Source organism: Argentina anserina, chromosome 7, assembly GCF_933775445.1.
Source record: "Argentina anserina chromosome 7, drPotAnse1.1, whole genome shotgun sequence".
NCBI classification, from domain to species: Eukaryota; Viridiplantae; Streptophyta; class Magnoliopsida; order Rosales; family Rosaceae; genus Argentina; species Argentina anserina.
This window is the reverse complement of record NC_065878.1, coordinates 23,676,449-23,682,448: the sequence shown is the minus strand read 5'-3', so window position 1 is coordinate 23,682,448 and position 6,000 is coordinate 23,676,449. Positions and strand designations below refer to the sequence as shown.

The following is a 6,000-nucleotide window of genomic DNA, read 5'->3' as shown; positions in this document are numbered from 1 at the left end:
ATTGAGTTGTGAAGTTTGTTTTTAAATCGAATTTGAGTTGTTAGCAATCGTTACGAAACGGAAACGGAAGCGTTCCGAGAACGTTTAATAAGAAAACGTTACGTTTCCGAACGAATTTATCAACTTTCATTTCGTCGCTCGGTTGTGAAAACTTTCTTCACGGAAGTTGTAGAGCTCGTCGATACGAGTTCGTGTATATGTGACGCGTTCGAATCGGACGTCGGAAGTAAAAGTTATTAACGTCGGAAGTTAGTTTCCGATTTGGAAACTAGTATAAATAGATAATTATGGGATTAGGGTTTCCATAATCAGAAACCCTTTCTCTCCCTTCTCTCTCATTCCGCCGCTCTCCCTTTCTCTCTTCTCTCTCACTCTCCCGACCTTCTCTCTCTCTCCCTCACTCGGATCCCTCTCGCCCTCACCGATCGCTCCCCCTCTCCCCCTCACCGATCGCTCCCCCTCTCCCCCTCACCGATCGCTCTTTTCCATCTCCCTCTCACTGTCACCTCATCCTCTCCCTCTCACCGAAACCGCGCGATTCACAGTCGCCCAAAACACTCCACCGGTGAGACCAAGACTTGAGCTGCATCACCATCATCTCTCCTCACCCCTAGTGCCTCCGGTGACACAATCGGCTATTGGAAACCGCGACAAGCACCGCCGCTTCTCAACTGCAAGGCCGCCGGCACCTCAAGCTCATCAACGTCGATTTGACAATCCAAAGGTTCGAATCAAGGTGAGGTTTAGCTAGGATTGGTCATTGTGATGTTGTTGTTGTAATTGTGGATCGATTTGTGGTGTTTTGGTGGGGGATTGGAGGAGGAAGAGGAGAGGAGATACCGCCGCCTAGAGGCGGCGCGTGGGGAGGCGTGGGGTGGTGTAAGGGCTGCTTAGGAGCGGAGGGAGGAAGAGGGGAGGAAGGAGGACGGTTTTGGGGTGGTGGTGGCGCCACACGCGCCGGTTTTGGGCTCGGCGCGTGGGCCCCACGCGCTGCCGGCCGGAGGTGGCGCGTGTGCCACACGCGCCGCCATACGAGGCGGTGTAATTAGTTTTGAATGAAGGGGTATTTTGGTAATTTACTGTGTACGGTAAACGTAAATGTAATTTTTATTTACTGCGGTAAATGTAATTAAGTTTTACCTACGGTAAATGTAATTATAATTTACTTTCAGTAAATGTAAAAAGTAAATTGTAAAAAGGGTAATTTAGTAAATTTTATTTACTGAATTTGTATTTACATTAAATCGTACGTATACGTACAGAAATACGTATTAATATTTATACGTACAGAAATACGTATTAATATTTATACGTACAGAAATACGTATTAATATTTATACGTATAGAAATACGTATTAATATTTATACGTACAGAAAATACGTATTTAATATTTATACGTACAGAAATACGTATTTAATATTTATACGTACAGAAATACGTATTAAATATTTATACGTACAGAAATACGTATTAATGGAGTATTGTACAGTAACCGTGAATAGTGAACAGTGAACAGTAACTTCGTATAACCAAATTGCTGAACAGTACCGTATATTACTGTTTTGGCATTTAAAGGTTTACGAAACGATTCTAAATTCTTGTTTTATCTTTTTAAGGTGATCGCTAAATCGAGGAAAGGGATTATTATCGGAAATTGAGGAATTACGCTCAAGTCAATAAGGTGAGTAAAATCTCACTGAATTACGAATCTACCCTCGTGGTGATTCAACATTTTACAAGTGTGTTTATTTAATGAATTACAACATGTATATAACTTAGTGGACTACGTATATATATAGTATAATGGTAATAAATACATATATATATATATATAGTTCATTAAATTACATACTGTTATTAATTCATTAAAAATAGTCATTTCGGTGACAGAAAAATTGTGCATGTGTGATTTTAATGGTACGATATGATGTGAGATTATCGTACGTAATTTTTCAGGTGTTTATGAAATATGACATGTATAGGATATAGTGGACTATGTATATATTGTATAAATGGTAAATAAATACGAATATATATATAGTTTGCTATGTAATATACTGTTATGATTTTTATTGTGGATATATCGTGAAAGTTTTAAAACGTACAATATGATGTGTGATTATTGTACGTGATTTTATCACGGAAAATGTGAAATATTGTGATTTGTCTTCGGACGTGATGTGTGGTACAATATGATGTGAGATTATTGTACATGTGAGGCAAGTCGGAACCTAGCCTTTGGCCGGGCGAAAGTTACGATACAGTTAGAGCTCTAGTCTGTCTGCCATAGTACTGCATGAGGTAACGGGTGGTTATCTGATCATGGGTACTCAGCTTGTTTTGGATGTTGGGTGGCGGGTGGTTACCCAACATCAGCGGTATACTAAGTGAGGGGTAACAGATGTGTACCAGCGCTCATTAGTTACCATTTTGTGAAAGTATTAGAGTAACCAGATGGGTTGCTCGTTTTCTCATGATTTTCATTATACTGTGTTGATGTGGAGTTGTGCCTTTTATGAGACGAGAGTTATTTTCATATTTTACTCATACGAGCTGTAAAGCTTACCGGGTTTGTGTTGCAATCCCGGTGCACCAATTTCAATGGTGTAGGTGATACTTCCGCAGGTGCTGAGTAGTGGTGATTGAGTGACGACTCCGAAGACTCGAAGTCGATCGCATCCAGTCGTGGTGATGTTCCAGCGTGGATTTTGTGTGAGATTTGGTGTGATTTTATTTGTGAGGTTGTTGTGAGGATTATACAATTCCATTTGTTATATGTTGAATTATCATTTGGGTTTGTAATAATCGGCTTGACTGAGTTATATTTTAAACTCAGATGTGATCCGCTGCGACATTAAAATGATTTCGATTTCATTGAGATTATTTTGTGTTTAACGATTTTAAGATTTTGAGTTTTGAAGCTCGGAATTTTAGGGTCGTTACAATATGAAACAAGCTAAGAATCAACATGAAACTCACCAATAACTGGCAGCTGTGGTCGTTATAATCAACGGGGACTATTGCATTTATAAAACTAAAATGAAAACATGAAAGTAACTACGGTCGGTTCATGTAGAACTTGAACTCCAACCTCCCTGATATAATCTATCCTAAACTAAACTACATCTAAATACGCAGCAAGACCAAAGATGGTGTTGCGACCAGAGTAATGCCGATCCAGTCGAGTATTAGATCGAGTACTTGATTTTGGCTAGATGACGAACTTTATTCATCGAATTTTCTGGAAATATATGAAAATCAATTTCAACTTGATTGGTGGCCGGCCGGCCACGGCAATGAAACATATAAGACATAGATTTCGAGGTTTGATCACTTTCCGTCCCATATGGAATGGAAACTAAATATTATTTCGTTTAATTTTTGTTCGCGTGCACATAGCACACCTGCTACCCACTACAAGTTTAACAACAAACTATGGACGTCTGCAATATGCTTATCTAGAGTCCCAATGTATATTGTATATGAACTCAGCAAAATGTACATGTATTTTTTTTGGTTAATAAAATGTACAGGTATTCTATCGAAAAGCAGCACCGAAAAAAACATCAATCCCTCAAGACCCTCCAGTAAATGTTGTAGATGTACACGTGTTAAACAGCGACAACCGTGGCCCGTGGACCAACTGTACCGATATTGTCCCAACTTAGCCACCTCACAGGTGTTGGGTTTTAATCACAAAAGGCCTCGGTACAATTGGTTATTATCCACCCACTTATAAGCTTGATTTTCTTTGTCACTTCTTAGATGTGGGATCTCTCCTCTCCAACACGCCCCCTCACGTGCAACCTAATTTTTAGGTCTGCACGTGACAGATTAACATCCCACATACTGGGATGAAAGAAATTAAGGTCCAGTAACCAACGACACTTAGTGGTCATCCAATCGGAAATCCTCCGATGGCATGACAAAGTGGCACCCAACTCGGGCCCACAAAAGATTGGAGGCGCGACTGGAGAGGGACCCGCTCTGATACCATGTTAAACAGCGATAAACGTGGCCCGTGGACCAACTGTACCGATATTGTCCCAACTTAGCCACCTCACAGGTGTTGGGTTTTAATCACAAAAGGCCTCGGTACAATTGGTTATTATCCACCCACTTATAAGCTTGATTTTCTTTGTCACTTCTTAGATGTGAGATCTCTCCTCTCCAACAACACGTACATGCATATTGTATATGGTAAATGGATGAATTGAGCAAATCACACCATTTTCATAGTGCACATTTTTATTCCAAAGATGCTCATTAGGGGGAGTGGGATTTGTAAAAAGGAATACCAAATATGAGATTCTAAATATGAAAATAGTTGAGAAAAAGCATGTAATCAGGAGTACTCACGTACGCGTTAGATAGTTCGAGGTAACTCAGCAGTCGCATCAAATGTTGCAGCCCAGCCATGGGAATGGAATGCACTATTCCGATAATGCTTAGGACAAAAATTGAAGTTGACGAACGCATAGAAAAGTTAGAATTCATGAATTCTTATCAATATATACTATTGGATATATTATGCCCTAATTTTATGGGAGGGTCTCAGACTCTCGATCAGTAACTATATATAAAGTTCCACAGTACGTTTTCATGAACGAAACCACAGTAACAAGTTGCATATGTAATCAATAATTGCTAGTTTGCTACATATCTCGTGTCGAATAATATGCACCATGAAGCACCAAAATTTCTAGCGAAGTTTGATAGCCAGAAGTCCCGAACAGTCAAAACCATCTTAATTTACAAAGAGGATAATTTCTATATGCATGGTAGGGTGTCAAAGTGAACCATAATCTGACAAGGCCACAAAAGTTTTAATGTGGTATATATATGTAACTGTTGATTTTGTCAAAATATATTATGTCCTCTAATCAAGTTGATGCAAACGTACTATCTATTATGTGCTGATATACTATGTGATCTAGGTCCGATCTCCAAATTAAACTCCAAAATGGATAATACGTACGAGAATATGATATGGCTTCAAGAGGACAATAACTGGCCGGCCGTCTGGATATTTTTTTTTGTTACAAACGATGCTCAAAAGAACCAAAACAAAAACAAATTAAGAAATATTAGAAGAACAGACTTTTCTAGTCCTAGTCACAACCACAAGATCATCCAAATAGAACTGAGAAGCATGGATTGGGGAAGTCAAATTGCATCAGGCCTTTATCATGCATAATATTATTATTGGCAAGAGAATCAGTTGTTATGTTGGCTTCTCTAAAGATATGACACAGAGATGAAGAATTCATGTTGCTTATAAAATTGTGGTAGCCTTGTATCAAAGAACTAAGAGGATGAACAGTGAAAATAAGATTATGCATAAGATGAACAAGAACTGCAGAGTCAGACTCAATCCAAGCTTAGAATTATGAAGAATAAAAGCCATTTTAAGGCCATAGAAGAGACCCCAAGCTTCAGCATCAAGAATTTCCTCTTTACCAAAATTAATCTGAAAACCATATAGCCAACATCCATTATCATATCTGATAACACCACCAGCTCCGATTATACCATAAGAGGAACTTCTAGTGCCATCAATGTTCAACTTATGAAAACCAGAATAAGGCTTTTTCTAGGGAAAAAAATTATAATTGTAAATAGAATCAACATTTTGCTTCAGATTGGCACTAGTTCGTTCCTCAATTGCATTTCATATAATGTCTTTAGGGGACAGAGGAAACTGAAATTCAAGTTAAACACCTGCTTATTTCTCCACTTCTAAATATACTAACAAATGAATACAAAACAACAAGACCAATTGATATTATTCTTAACTAATAAGTGACCGTTCAGTTGAGCTCTCAACCAGTTATCTCACTCTAAAGAAAAAGAATTTAGAAGAGATCTAGGAGTGAGAAACAAACCTCATATGTGCTTCACATTGGGACAATCTCTAAGCATGTGCATAATGGTCTCATCAGCCAAATTGCAAAGAGGACAAGTCTTGATATTAGTTAAATTTCTCCTGGCTCTTTGAA

General features: G+C 38.6%; 1 protein-coding gene across 1 annotated transcript in view; it reads left to right on the top strand.

The window, feature by feature from the left end:
• The first annotated feature begins 366 nt into the window (after nt 1-366).
• Nucleotides 367-6,000, top strand: part of LOC126802114 (uncharacterized) — an 81,826-nt gene continuing 76,192 nt past the window's right edge. Inside the window, exon 1 of the mRNA XM_050529668.1 lies at nt 367-376. The gene's annotated coding sequence lies outside the window, so the exon portion shown is untranslated. The remainder of the gene's footprint in view (nt 377-6,000) is intronic.